Source organism: Chelonia mydas, chromosome 6 (genome assembly GCF_015237465.2).
Source record: "Chelonia mydas isolate rCheMyd1 chromosome 6, rCheMyd1.pri.v2, whole genome shotgun sequence".
In the NCBI taxonomy this organism is placed as follows: domain Eukaryota; kingdom Metazoa; phylum Chordata; order Testudines; family Cheloniidae; genus Chelonia; species Chelonia mydas.
Window position 1 is genome coordinate 24,628,596 of NC_051246.2, and position 15,710 is coordinate 24,644,305.

A 15,710-nucleotide genomic window follows, 5' to 3' on the forward strand; every position below is an offset into this window, starting at 1 on the left:
ATTTTACAGATGGGGACCTGAGATACTGGGAGACCAAGATGTGCAAAAGGTATTTAGGCATCTACCTCCCACTGACATCAATGGGAGTTAGGCACCTCAAGTGATTTGCCCAAGGTCACACAGGGAGTCTGTGGCAGAGCAAAGAATGGAACCAAGTCCTACTCTCACCCCTGCCATCAACTGGCCATCCTTCATCCTACTGGACTATCCTTCCTCTTCGTCAGACATTGAGACAAAAAGACTTTTCTTAAGCTTTCTCATGGCTGGGGTAGGGAGGATGGTGTTACTGGACGGCGTACTGGACCTCAGGAGACCCGGATTCAATTCCCAATCAAAGACCCCCTGTGCAACTCTGACCAAGTTGTTTCATCTACGCTGTCTCAGCTCCCTATTTGTTAAAATGGGGTGTTGTGAGGAGAAAAATCTATTAATAATTGTGAGGGGCACAAATATTCCAGCAGAGGGCCATATAAACACTTAGATGAATTGCAACATTGATACCAATGCTGGAAACTCTAGTTCAGACAAGGTGCTGTCATGTACGCTTGTTCCCACCAATGCATCATTTAGCTCTGCTCTGAGGAAGGTCAGAGGACACTGTTCAAAACCACAGGTGTCCTGTTTGCACTAACACTGATCCCATGCCATATGTTTGGGGGCCATATTGCATTAAGTTTATGTAACACTGTGAGCTGGGGATTCTCTGCAGCTCCAGAGGGGAGGGGAACCAGAACTCCTGAGGTAACCAAAAACAGTGGGAGGTGATTATGGTGAATCAGTCAGGCTGTAAATACCTTCAGAGAGGTACCTCTCCTCGGACTGGTTTGCATATATTGGTTCAAACTGGGCTGTCAGAGACCAACAGAGAAAGAAAGGGCTTTTAGCATAAAAAGTCGGCCTTTAAACTAACTCAGAGCCTTCTTTCTGATCCAGCAAATGGACAGGCCCTTCTATCCAAGGGCTGTGGGGGCAGCCATTAGAGCAGGGTTGGAAAGACTTTGGCCTGTTAGGGCCCCACAGAACTGATGGGTGGCTCCTGGTAGGTTTAAATCAGTTGGTTGTTTTCTCTGGAATGCCTTTACCGTAAGCATAAAGGTGTTTGCATAGAAAGCGCTGTGTGGTAATTGGAACTGCGGACAACACACCATTCATAGCCCTCAGAGAGAAAGCAGGGCACAGGCACTGGCTGTTAGGCAGACTGGCTTGCTTCAGATATCACTGTGCAGCCTTAAAACCTCCACGCAGAAGAGAGTGGGATGAGATCCCTACCCAGAGACAGGTGATGACTGGAGATCGGACGAGGCACTTCTGGAGTGGACCTCGAGGTGGAGGGGTAGAGGTGCAGTTCCCCTGAAACTGCAACAGCCACTGCAAATGGAGCTGCAACATAAGAAATTTTAAGAAACAGCTTATTATAGCTCAGCCACACACAAGCGTGCTTGCAATAATGCACAAGCACCGGCACCACTGCCGCGGCATGTGCTCGGAGCAGGCTCCCCGCTATCACAGCCTGCATCAAATCACGCTGCAGGGCTGCAACGCTATTGTAGACTGAAGGTAGAAAGGCAGGACAGTCCAGGGATCAGGGCACTAGTCTGGTACCTGGGTCTCTGAAGTCCAAGTCTCTATTCCACCCTAGACTTCCTGCGTGACCTTGGGCAAGTCACTTAACCTCTCTGAGCCTCAGTTCCATGCAATGGGGATAACAGCAGTTCCCTACCTCACAGAGGTGCTGGGTGGATAAATACATTGTGAAGAGCTGAGATACGACAATAATGGAGGCCATATAAGTATCTAAGATGGAAAGTGATGGCATTACAGCAGCACTGTTGCGCCTGCTCCTTCTACCCCATTCCTAGTGTACTTCAACGGCCATTCTGTGCAGTGTGCCAGACTTCCTCTACTTCTGGTTCACTTCCTCTTCTGGAAGAGTGCCGTTTCCCCAATTCGGTACATACAAGTTTCCCAGTGTAGATTGTGCACTTGAAAGGCTCAGAGAATACAGTAGTGAAATACACAAGACTTTTTTCAAATTAGTGGCTACTTTATACACTGGGAAAAAAGACACCATCATATAGGTAAGGGGCTGGATTTTTCCTTGCCCTGGCACAAGGGTGCTAACCATCTTGCCAGTGTCTTTCATAGCACAGTAGTGTTTGAACCCATTGCCAGGAATTTTACCATGATTAGCATATCTCATGAGACACCAAGCCACCCCAGTGCATGTTTCTTAGACAGGGCACATTTCTCCAGGTGGCTCCCCTTTGTCGTTAGCTTGGTTCCACTGGCCAGTAGACAAGTGAAAAGAGCTTGATTAACAACAGAGGAGTCTGAAATCTCTTGTCCCACAGAGTAAGTATGCGACAGACAGTAGCGATGTTTTTGCCAGGCCCTGCACATACCACCCGCTCTAGGGGAAGGAGGGCTGCTCAGGCTCCATTCCCCCTTCCAATCCTTGCCCGCTCTGTATGAGTGCTCACAAGGGCCAGTGGCTATTGGCATGCTAGTGGGCTGGTGTGCCTACTTGCTTCACACTGGCCCCCAGCCCCCCGCTGCGCAGTAACCAACTCCTGTTGTTAATGCCCAGAGCCAGAATGAAACCAGACACCTCAAAGTGAAAGGCTTCTTGGGGGCCTGACCACATACATCTTTGCACTGACATCAATGAGCCTCTGAGCAGGTTCTGTCTCCCCCACCCAGCAGCCTTGGTAAACAAAACACAAAAACACCACACCAAGGCCCCAGTTACACTGATACAGTAGCCATGTGTGACTGCGCTGTTCAGACATGGTCTTTATTGAACCATATTGTACATACTGTTTGGCCTAAAGACCAATCACCAAAAACTTAGAACTATGCTTTAAATAAAAAAAAAATTAAAAAAAAATGGGGGGGAGGGAGGTTTTGGCTCCAAAACAATTTCTAGCATGGCTTTGCCCAGTTCACATAAGTTGGACCAAACCATGGGTCCTACCATGCCACCAGCTATTGGCACAACTATACAGCCCCCTGTCACGGCCTGGCTCACCGCGAGCCCCTTTTTGAGCCCAAAGAGGAAGGATGAACCTGTGGGTACGGCACTGGACTGGTGCACAGGAGCTTTGAGTTCAATTCCCAGCTCTCTAGAACATATTTCCTATGCGACCTTGGGCAAGTCACTTAATATGTTGGTGCTTCACTTTCCCTCCCCCATCTGCAAAATGAGAGATGTACACTCTCCCTCCTCTCCGTGCTGGGGGAGGAAGAGCTCACTGAACAGTTCACTTTCCCTTCATCACAGTGGTAGAAGGGATCAGCTGTTTAAACAGATTGAATTACTCACAAGATCCTGTATTCTCCATCCGCCAAAATCAGGTTTTCCACCCCCCTTTCCATGCTACTTTATAGCCAAAGCAGGACTTGTCTGGGAGCTGGAACTAGAAGTAACAGTTTCATGTTCATGGTGCCTCAGAAAGGGTTAATAAATCTTCCTGGAAGGGGAACAACAAAACGCAGCTAAAGTGGCCTCGCCCAGCTGGAAGAGCAGAGACCGTATTGCCACGGCATGCAGTGAGTGCAGGCGTCTTGTATGAAACATCACAGGGAGAAGAACGCGGCAGCAGCAAGAGGTGGCCTCTGTATCCCAGGGTGGGGATACAGCGAGAGCGAGTGAGTCCAGGGCTTGAAAAATCCACCTGCTACCAGGTACAAGTAGGAAACTTCCTCAGGTGATCCTACATTAGCAACTGCTGCAAGATTAAAGTCTATGAGTCTATGAGCTTTAAGGTCAGAAGCGACCATTATGATTGTCTAGTCTGACCTCCTGCACAACGCAGGCCACAGAATCTCACCCACCCACTCCTGCGATAAACCTCTCACCTACGTCTGAGCTATTGAAGTCCTCAAATCATGGTTTAAAAAGACTTCAAGGTGCAGAGAATCCTCCAGCAAGTGACCCGTGCCCCACGCTGCAGAGGAAGGCGAAAAACCCCCAGGGCCTCTGCCAATCTGCCCTGGAGGAAAATTCCTTCCCGACCTCAAATTTGGCGATCAGCTAAACCCTGAGCATGTGGGCAAGACTCACCAGCCAGACACCCAGGAAAGAATTCTCTGTAGTAACTCAGATCCCACCCCATCTAACATCCCATCACAGGCCACTGGGCCTGTTTACCACAAATGGTCAAAGATCAATTAATTGCCAAAATCATGTTATTCCATCATACCATCTCCTCCATAAACTTATTGAGCTTAATCTTGAAGCCAGATAGGTCTTTTGTCCCCACTGCCTCCCTTGGAAGGCTGTTCCAGAACTTCACTCCTCTGATGGTTAGAAACCTTCATCTTATTTCAAGTCTAAACTTCCTGATGGCCAGTTTATATCCATTTGTTCTTGTGTCCACATTGGTACTGAGCTTAAATAATTCCTCTCCCTCCATGGTATTTATCCCTGTGATATATTTATAGAGAGCAATCGTATCTCCCCTCAGCCTTCTTTTGGTGAGGCTAAACAAGCCAAGCTCCTTGTGTCTCCTTTCATAAGACAGGTTTTCCATTCCTCGGATCATCCTAGTAGCCCTTCTCTATACCTGTTCCAGTTTGAATTCATCCTTCTTAAACATGGGAGACCAGAACTGCACACAGTATTCCAGATGAGGTCTCACCAGTGCCTTGTATAACGGTACTAACACCTCCTTATCTCTCCTAGAAATACCTCACCTGACTGTATTAGCTTTTTTCAAGGCCATATCACATTGGCGGCTCATAGTAATCCTGTGGTCAACCAATACTCCGAGGTCCTTCTCCTTCTCTGTTACTTCCAGGTGATGTGTCCCCAGTTTATAACTAAAGTTCTTGTTATTAATCCCTAAATGCATGACCTTGCACTTCTCACTATTAAATTTCATCCTATTACTATTACTCCAGTTTACAAGGTCATCCAGATCTTTCTGTATGATATCCCAGTCCTTCTCTGAATTGGCAATACCTCCCAGCTTTGTGTCATCCGCAAACTTTATTAGCACACTCCCACTTTTTGTGCTGAGGTCAGTAATAAAAAGATTAAATAAGATTGGTCCCCAAACCGATCCCTGAGGAACTCCACTCGTAACCTCCCTCCAGCCTGACAGTTCACCTTTCAGTATGACCCGCTGTAGTCTCCCCTTTAACCAGATTCTTATCCACCTTTCAATTTTCATATTGATCTCCATCTTTTCCAGTTTAGCTAATAATTCCCCATGTGGAACCGTATCAAATGCCGTACTGAAATCCAGGTAAATTAGATCCACTGCGTTTCCTTTGTCTAAAAAAATCTGTTACCTTCTCAAAGGAGATCAGGTTGGTTTGGCATGATCTACCTTTTGTAAAACTATGTTGTATTTTGTCCCATTTACCATTGACCTCAATGTCCTTAACTACTTTCTCCGTCAAAATTTTTTCAAAGACCTTGCATACTACAGATGTCAAACTAACAGGCCTGTAGTTACCCAGATCACTTTTTTCCCCCCTTTCTTAAAAATAGGAACTATGTTAGCAATTCTCCAGTCATACGGTACAACCCCTGAATTTACAGATTCATTAAAAATTCTTGCTAATGGGCTTGCAATTTCATGTGCCAGTTCCTTTAATATTCTTGGATAAAGATTATCTGGGCCCCACAATTTAGTCCCAGTTTCGCTTCTACCTCAGATGTGGTAATATCTACCTCCATATCCTCATTCCCATTTGTCATGCTGCCATTATCCCTAAGATTCTCATTAGCCTCATTAAAGACTGAGGCAAAGTATTTGTTTAGATGTTGGGCCATGCCTAGATTATCCTTAACCTCCACTCCATCCTCAGTGTTTAGCATTTAAAGAGCCATTTTCTTCTCCCTTATGCAGTGCGGGGGGCAGCTGCTCTCCTCCAACAGCAGCCAGATAACATGGAGCAAGGGCTTAAATTAACTGGGCACCTCCTTTTCAGGCAGGGAACAGTCTTGCTGTTAAGCCAGTGGAACCGGGATTTTGGAAATCTGAGTTCGAGTCCTGGCTCAGACACAAACTTCCTTTATGACCTTGGGCAAGTTTCTGCGCACCTTGGTTCCCCGTCTGTAAAACAAGGGGGATAATCCTTTATTTCTCCCACCCTCTGTCTATATTATCTATTTAGACTATACACTCTTTGGACCAGAGAATTGTCTCTCACTAAGTATATGTACAGTCCCTTGCACAATGGGGCTCAGGCCTTGGCTGAGGCCCCCCCGGTGCTACTGCAATGCAAAGAGTAATAATGCCCAGAGCACATCGAAACACAGTCCAGCACTCTAGCCTCTGCCCAGCAAAGCACAGACTCTGATGGGACGTAAGCACGTGCTTTAGTGTTTTGTTGAATTTGGATCACTAACAAGAATCTCAACAGCTGGAGGGGGAAGAGGGATGGGCTTCCCAGCAGGGCATTTCCCCTGAACCTGGTTGGTACCAACCCCTCTTTTCTTTCCTATAGGCTTCTGGCTAGAAAGCACATAGTAAATCGTTCACGCCTAGGAAGGGGGAGAGTCAGGCCAGGAAACCATGATACCCCACAGGCGAACAGACAGCACTGGCAGCATGTTGGCACAGGAAGGCCTGAAAGCGTGTGGTCATCCAGCTGCATTATAGGGACAACAGCACCGAGCAGTGGAAAACAAGGGCAGGAGCTAATTACAATATAAAAGGGTTTTAATGAAACAAACATCAAATCGCATTGCTGCCCCCGCAAAGAGACCGCATTGGACTGCTCTAATCTGAGACCTCAATAGCCCTGGTTAAAAAAAAAAAAATCATTCAAATCCCCTCTGACACGAAGTCAAAGAATAAACATGCACTCCAGTGTGCACATCCCTTCTCAAGCAATAATCCCAGTAGAAGCAGCTGTCATATGAAAAAGTAAGTAAGTATTTCAAGAGTTGATATTTGCAGACATGTAAAGGGAAGTTGCCCAAAGGAAACCAAGCCACTGACAGTGAGAGCTTTAAAAAAAAAAAAAAAAAAAAAAAAATCAGAATCAGTGGTGTTTGATTTTGAGTGATCTTGCAAAGTGAAAGCCGCAGCACACAGCTACCTGCCAAAGCCAAGCAATTCAGTTTTATCTCTGCCTTTAAATAACCTGAACAAAGATCTGCCTCCATGCTGGTGAGCGATGAGAGACCCGGGCAGAGCAAAGCTACATATTCGCAGTTAGGCTTTCTGGGTTTGTGCAAAGCAGTGTTATTTATGAAGTGCTACCATGTTATTTTTATTAGCATGCAGTGCAGGTATAAGATCCCAGCCTAGTTGAGGACTGGGAGTAGTGGGTGAGGCCCACCTAAACAATGGAAGGCCCACCCCGTCAGATGACAGAGGGGCCACACAGAACCCAGCCTTGCAGACTGCAGTCCTCTGGTTTACCCACAGACCAATTACAAGCAGCAACACTGCAAGGGAATGCACCCTGCCTGCCAAAAATGCCTCAGCTCTGACCTGGTATCCCTCCTGCACAAGAGAAAGGAGATCTGTCTCCTGGCCCATTCAGTCCCTCACCTCTGTTAAGGTGGCCTATAAGAGAGCCAGCTAAGGCCATGATGCTTTGAATAAGGTGAAGTGGAGTAAGACTAGCAAACTCATTTAACATCTGACACCCACAGCAACTCTTGATCACTAATGACCTGGCCTAAATTTGAACTCATGACGCAGAGATGAAAGTGTGCAGCTTGTTACCAGACCCCTGAGGCATCAACTCCACCATGCATACATATTTTTTCAGACTGTAGCAGGAATAGCTACGGGCTACCATTCACAGTAACTAGGAACTGTGCATGCAAGTCCTAACCACCCGCCATGAAACATTCAGCCCACCCTGCTGTCATGGCAGCAACTGAGAACCTGAACTCTGAGTATCTCAGCAATAAACTGGGACAGACTGCGATCGGACAGTGAGGCACTCCACGCAACCTAGGGGGCAGGGGAAAAGAACACCCACAACACACAAAGAACGTTCACATCAGCTGAAGATTGGCCTCGCACTGAAGGAGAGGCCAGAGAATGAGCTTTCAGAGCTACAGGCACCACTGAAACAAGAGGAGCTTGAATTATTCCATTACTTAATGTCCCCAGGAAACCAGTAGGGCTCACTAATTATTGATGGCCTCTTTAAAGCCTTGCAGAGAGTGATGTGGAATCAGATAAGCTTGCGCTCTCACACACCCTGCCTCATTCTTCCTCCAGTTAAATACTTTGTTCGTTATTATAGTCTTACTTTCTGATACCCATGGAAATTCACAGCGAGGTTGGATGCTGACAGCAGTGGTGGATCTCACTCCAACTCCCTTCCTTGAGGCTTATGACTTCTGTAGGGTACAGCCATACAATAAGACCTGATCACAAGAAAATTCCACCCTGCAGAAGGCAGAGTTTGGGAGGAGACAAGTTTAGGCCTGGTCTACACTGAGTATTTACCCAGACTACAACCAGCATTGTAGCTGCACCAGTTCAGACAGGCAAAGATGCTATTTACACCAATTGGTCTTACCCCAGAAAGGCCAGAGAGAGTCCTTGAAAGTTATTTACATTTAAAACAAAAAACAAAAAAAAAACCACACACACACACCCCACAGTAAGCCATACTGACACACAACTTGCTACATATTAAGCACACAATACAAAGTAACAGGGAAAAATATGCTGCCGTACATAGGCTGAATTTTGCAGCTATTTAGCTTTCCAGGTAAATGCCTTGGTACCATCTATTTCAAGATTTGTATAAGGTCAACATCACCTTGGTATCGGAGCATCTGCACCACACCTGAGAAAACACATGCTGTGCATATGTAAGCAGCTAAGTTAGCCTGACAGTTAATTGCCCCATTCTCTGAAGTGCACCTAAGAAAAGTGGCCTGCCGCAGCTTAGTATAATACATGGGTCCTGCTATTTATCAATATTAATGCACTTATAAGAGAACTGAAAGTGTTACATGCATACACAGCATCTTATACATATAGTTATAGACGGAAAAGCATCGGACATATAATATGCTATTCCTCAATAATTAAAGTCTGCCATTATGGATACATACAAGGAGGTAGAATTAAGGTTCCATAGGCAATTGTAACGTTAGGCACCCAAAACTGGAAGTGCCTGATCATGAAATTAATATTCTCTTTGCATACTGTTTGGATTTCTATTCGTATTTTAATATAGATTAATGATTCTCACACTATGGCTCAGTTCCTCAGTGGTGCAAACAGGAGTTGCTCCACCTACTTCCCAGAATCATGCCTATTTACACCAGCTGAGATCTTCTTCCCGGTCTACGGAACACCAGTGGTGGGCAGAGCCATTTCCAGGGGGAAGTTTTTAAGAAAGTCAGATGGGAGCGGGGCTAGGTCCTTGAGAGGCCGTGTCTGTCTCTGATGAAATGGTCCAGAGAAAGAGAAATAATGGAGACGATTCTGAACAGACTGTTATATTCCACCGTAACATGTATACCACAGATTAAGTGCGCTCACTAGAGAGTTTGGCCAGCCCTGAGCATTCCAAACCACAGCTTGTTACACATTATCTCCACAGCCTGTGACAACCTCACAAAATACTCTGAATTTCTCTCTTCACAAACCTAGGCCTCTGACTTTACACACCCGAGGGGCCTGACTCACAGTTATGCTAATGACCTTTTATGCCATTCTGGCAGCACACATGAGGGACCTTAGAGTGGGTGCTAACAGCCCACTGAAAATACACCCTGTGCAGAAGGCCTCCCTGGCCATTGAGGAGTTAGTGGAAGGGTTCTGCACTAGCCCTGTTCGTAGACACCCCCCCCCGCCCCCCCCCCGACATAGACAGGAGATGAGAAATATGCTGGAGGTGTGGCCTGGACACATTGTGCTCTGGATAGTCTGTTTCTCAGACTAGAGTGTATGCAGGAGTAGCCCTGTGGCTGCTCTAATTTAGACCAGCGGTCAGGCAGGTCCCCGCATGGCCCCAAAATTCAGTGTCAACTGAAAAGGAGGCCATAGGTCTAGTTATATTTAACCCTATTACTACACCTTGGCAGGTCTTGCAGCTTATAAATCATAGTCCCTGCTGCAGATACCGAGCTGAAGGAATTTCCGCAGGAACCACTGTATTCCCTTCCCATGGAGCCAGTATAAGAGTGGAAAGCAAGGGAATGCACTAAAAGTTTGTGATAGAAAGGGGGGGGTGAGGAACAATCATGGTTAACATTCTTTCCCTCTGCCATGCCTGAGGCGCTCTAAAGAGAGATGAATGGAGCGATGCCCAGATAATAGCAGTTGGGTAATGTGGTTTGGGGAGCTGTCTGAAGCAGATAGGGTGGAGAGGTGCTGAAGTGGAGCCTCCTGAGTCTGGTCGTTCCCAAGGTGACCCAGTGAGTGATGCCCACTTGAGCCAGAGGGCCCAGAAAAGGAAGCACTGTTTAGCTAAAGTGAGAGCCAGCCTGGCAGGGTTCCTCAGAAATCCTCACCACCAGGTTGCTCAGGTGAGCACAGTGGATACGGCCAGATCTTCCCTTTGCCAAGACAGTTGGAGCCACCTCCCCCTCTCATCACAGCTGCCTCACCAAAGTGTGCCACTTTTCCACAGCTGCCACCCACTTGGGTTGGGCTCTCAGCACAGTGAAGATTCATCCGAGTCTGCAAGATGGCCACCATCTGGGACAACACAGGTATTGAATCAGGGAGTTCCAAAGACTCAGGCCTTGGGCTTTACAGCTTGAGCTGAAGAGCCAGATTCTCAGGCTTGCACATTGTCATGCCCTGTGGCTGGGCAAGGATGAGAGGGGAATACATAACATCCCTGTGTAACACCTGGATGCACCCTCCCAAGGATGGGTGATTGATTGGTCACTCCCTCTCTGTGGGACCTCTCCAGTTCCTTGGGGTTATTTGGTTGCAGTGAAGAGATGATCACTTGATACTCCTGAGATTTTAATAATTATCTATTTTAAATTCTTTGTGCAGCCAGAACACACACTCCAGCAAAAATTACTCTCCTGCTGGTAATAGCTCACCTTACCTGATCACTCTCGTTACAGTGTGTATGGTAACACCCATTGTTTCATGTCCTCTGTGTATATAAAATCTCCCCACTGTATTTTCCACTACATGCATCCACTGAAGTGAGCTGTAGCTCACGAAAGTTTATGCTCAAATAAATGTGTTAGTTTCTCAGGTGCCACAAGTCCTCCTTTTCTTTTTGCAGATACAGACTAACACGGCTGCTACTCTGAAACACTCCAGCAAGACTACTCCATGTAGTAAGCATTGTGCCCCATCCTAAGCACTACCCCAGGGAGTAAGTGTTGACACCCTGCATCACTTATTTTTAGGTGTCAGCTCTCATCTTGCACTCCACTCCGGCTCTGCACAGTGTTTCCCCTCTCTGCTTTCTCTTCTGCTGCCCCACCTCCAGAAGCCTCCCCCTCTGCTTGGCCTCCCTCTGAAGTATTTCACAATACTCAGCATGACAGATGTTATGCAAGAGTTATTGTACATGCATGTGAAATATGAGGCTTGTACCCTAGTGCACTAGAGATCAGTGAAGTTCTCCTTAGAAAGAAAAGGAGTACTTGTGGCACCTTAGAGACTAACGAATTTACGAAAGCTTATGCTCAGATAAATTGGTTAGTCTCTAAGGTGCCACAAGTCCTCCTTTTCTTTTTGCAAATACAGACTAACACGGCTGCTACTCCGAAACCTGTCGTTCTCCTTAGAGATGGGCCTGAACCAAAGCCCCAGACCCAAACAGCTCCCAAACTTTGAGGACGTATAAAATCCAAACATTTACCTCAAGCCCCTCTCTAGCTATGACACATGCCAAGGTATCATTGCATAGATAGAAATCTAGAACATGGGATCAGACAAAACACAAGACCTGGGACCTATTTCCATGCTCACAAGCTTCCAGGCCTTTGTGCTGACTAGGAAATCATGCAAATGTTACCCATTGCCAATACCCAGATGAATGGGAAGGGCAGTAAGGGAAGTGAATGGACTTGACACATTATCAGTCATTTATACTGATTGGTTAACTGAACCCTGTACATGTCCCTCACGCGATGGTGACAGAAAATCTGATTAAGTCTCTGGTGTCTTGATAGGATATTAACAAGGTTGCTAGATCTAAAAATTGACCACTGATGTTACTGGAAAATGCTCCCATACTGTAGTTCTTCTAAAGTCTGGATTTGATCCATATTTTACCTCCCCCTGCAAATAATGCAACCCTTGTGAATCTCCACATAAGCAGCCTTACTCCAAGTCTCACTGTAAAACAAACTGGCCCACACATATGGTGATAAGAGATACCATGACTTACTGGGTTGGATTTTAATGCAAATAAAATAATGCACAGCTGAAATCTTGAAGGTAAGAACCTCAGTGCGGGACAACTGTCAAGGAAGGTAAATCCCGATTAAAGACTTGTACTTACTTTCTGGGGCATAGGTTAGAATAACTCTTTTTGTTAGGAGTCTGCTATGGCCTTGCTTTCAAGGATACCCAGCTGAGCTAGCTCAGTAAGCAGCAAGCCGAGAGAAAGCACCTAATGTCAGAATCCTCTCATATAAGATTCTGAGGTATCCGTTACTTACTGCTTTATTTTGATGATCCATTGAGTGCCTACTTGCAGACAGCTTTAAATAAAGCGATCCACAGAGAGCAACATTGATCAGAATCATTGCAGCTGCAGCCTGAAATAGCAGCAACCGCCATGCTGCTGTGTGTATTACAGTCGCGGCTAGATTGATGCAGTAGTGGCTCAGAGACTGATGCACCTTTGTGCAAGGGGCTGCACAAACACACGCACTGTAGTAGGAGACAGCCCCTGCCCCAAATATCTTACAAGCTAAATGGGCAAGGCAGAGAATGGACAGGAGGAGAAACAGAGAGTGAAGCAACTCTCCCGAGGACACACAGCAGGTCAGTATCAGAGAACAGAACCCAAGTGTCCTGAGTCCCAGACCAGGGTTTTTATCCATTGGGGAATTTAAACAAATAAAAAAAGATAAACCAAGTAAATGCACCTTGCACTCTACCCTGAGGTCTGCTAGACTCCCGCAGACTGTCAGGGCGTATGAATTAAAAAGGTTAGAAACCCTGATTGAGAAATGCTGGGTGCTTTGGTTAAGTTCAGTTTATATAACTACACACACACACACAGCACTTTGCAGGAGTTGGAGTACAGCAACGGACGCAAGCACACCTGGATTCTTTTCCTAGCTGCGTCATTGACTTCCAATACAACCTTGAGTAAGTTACACAGGAAAGCAGAAACACAGATGGGCTATCTGTAAACAGGGTATAATAAAACTGACCTATCTCAAAGGGGTGTTGGTCAGGCTTAATTAACTTAAGCTTGTAAAGTGCTTTGAGATCCTCAGATGAAGAGCTGTAGAGAAATGCAAAACATTTTTACAGCTACAGGGCTCACCAGAGAAAAATGTGGACACCCATCCTGAGTCTCTGCTCATTTACACTGGAGTACAGGAGGAGTAACTCCATTAAAGTCAATCGGGTGACATCAGCATGAAGGAGAGGAGAATCAGGCCCACAGCTCATCAACTAATTTTGTTACAGTTGATTTCAGTTCACGGCTGAAGTCATACTAAGGGTGTCCAGGGACCTGTGTGTCATCCACAAGGCCTGCTTTTTGCTCTATATTCCCCAGAGACTGTATGCAAACTGGCAGGAGTGAACATGGTGGCAGTCCATAGAGTCAGGCTGGCGTGAGACCTCGGTTTGAAAGCAGAGGGACAGATTCCCAGTTTATGGGACTGGGAGAGTGAAGCAGCATGAGAAAGTACCATACTTGAGAGCAAGGTCAGCAGAGAATCATACACTGATGCTGGGAGAGTGGTCTCCACAATTAAAGGGGCTGCAAGGAGTCTTAGGAGCCTATCTGGGCTGGCTCAGGTCAAGGTTTCTCACAGAGAAGAAGAAAGCCTGCTGAGACAGATGGGCAGGAAGCATTGCAGAGGCACAGCTTTACAAGAACATCCACCTTCTGCACTTAATGCATTTTTCCATCAGTCCAGAGAGAGACTTACAAACATTAATTAAGCTTCATCACCACACAGCTGAGATAGATCAGACCACAAATTAATCATTCCCAGCTCACTGACGGGGGACCTGAGGCCCAGGGCAGTGGAGGGGACTCACCCAAGGTCACAAAGCAAGTCAGTGTCACATCCAGGAACAGAAACCCAGAGTCTTACCTCACAGTCCCTGCCATAACCACTGGGTCCCTTCCAGACACCGTGTAAGGGAGTGCAAAACTTCAAAACTACATCTCTAAACAGGAACAAAGCAACAAATCAGGTCTTGGAATATGCAACGCTCAACTCACTGGTTTCCTCTTATCTCTTGCGGGTGGGGGGAGGGGAAGCAGCTTTGTGAAAGAAACAGCACTATGAATTTGCCCAACTTTCCAGCACGGCACGGCTGAGCCACACAGACCGAGGGGTGTCCCAGGGACGCCGCCTCCTCACTGGAAACGCTGCTGCCCTGGAGCAGACAGGTAGAGATGCAGTGCAAGGTAAAGCAAGAAACGTTTACATAAAGGGGGCATGATGCAACAAATTGGGGGGGGGGGAGAATACAAAAAGGGAGGGTACCTAGAGTGCATATGGAGTGATTATGCCCCCACCTCGTAGTAGCAGAGGAGTGCATTGCAGCCAACAGCATGTCAGCCCACGGTTTCTCTCTGCATTACAGAGGGAAAAAGGACACGGACACACACAGTGGCAGCCTCATCCCTGCCCAGCTGCAGGCCAATGCACAGCGCCGGGGCACTCGCCAACCCTGGTGCATTTGCCCAGCGCGGAGCGCGGCGATCCCCGCCTCCCAGGAGGAGGCAGACGCCGGGTCCCAGGGCTGGCGAAGGGGCGGCTGGAAAGGGGACGGGCAAGAGCCCCCCCGACCCCAAGCGGCATCCCTGGGGAGGCGGCAGCGCCGCGCGGGAGGGGCGCCCAGGGGCACTTACCGGGCTCCCCGCGAGCCGCTGCTCCGCCTCTGCCTGGGATGGGGAAGCAGCCGCAGCCTCCCTCTCGCTGGCTTTCCCTTTAACTGGCGCAAAGCAGGAGGTCTGCACGATTCCTTTCCCAGCCCCACACGGCAGCTCGCCTCTGCCCCCTTTGGCCGCTTTGCAGAGCTGCAACCTCCCTCCCTCCCAGGCCCCCGCAGGAGGTTTCACGTGCAAGCGTCCACGTCAGTAGAAAGTCTCCATGACTAACACAGACACACACACACACCCCCCGCCCCCATGGGTGCATTGCTGCTTCCCTAGCACGGGGCTGCTAACGCCACCCGCAGGCGCAGGGATGTGGTTACAGCCCCCTCGCTCCCAGGCCCAGGGTTCTTGCTAAGCAAGAGCTGCCTTTCGGGGAAAAGGGGAAAACCAACCTCCTTTCCTGCCACCCCTTTGACAGGAGTGTTCATTGCAAAAGGCAGGGTATTGAGTAACAAACAAACAAGGCTCCTGCATGGCCCAGCAGACTGCGATCAAGCGATGGAGTCCGAATTTCAGAGGGGGCAGAGCACCCATCACTCGGGCCGGGTCAATCGTGGATTTTCGGTTCGCTGGCCATTGTAAAAAGACAGGAGAGGAAAGGCGTGTGTCCGGCCCAACGAAACATTGTGTTTCCATTTTGGCCGTTTTCGATGTTTTTGATTTATTTTAAACTAGAAATTAGATTTCAAAACAAAACGTCATTTCGACGACAG

At 47.4% G+C, this 15,710-nt stretch overlaps 1 protein-coding gene across 3 annotated transcripts in view; it reads right to left on the reverse strand.

The window, feature by feature from the left end:
- The window catches only part of SLC25A22 (solute carrier family 25 member 22), an 87,219-nt gene extending 72,000 nt beyond the window's left edge, over positions 1-15,219 (reverse strand). The window contains exons 1-2 of one of the 3 annotated variants that reach the window (XM_037899581.2): positions 14,971-15,123; positions 1,270-1,380 (exon numbers count right to left, since the gene is read on the reverse strand). The gene's annotated coding sequence lies outside the window, so the exon portion shown is untranslated. Of the gene's footprint in view, positions 1-1,269; positions 1,381-14,334; positions 14,355-14,970 lie in introns of those variants that run through there. The other 2 variants (XM_037899580.2, XM_043548760.1) reach the window with 2 other exon arrangements.
- Positions 15,220-15,710: the final 491 nt, after the last annotated feature.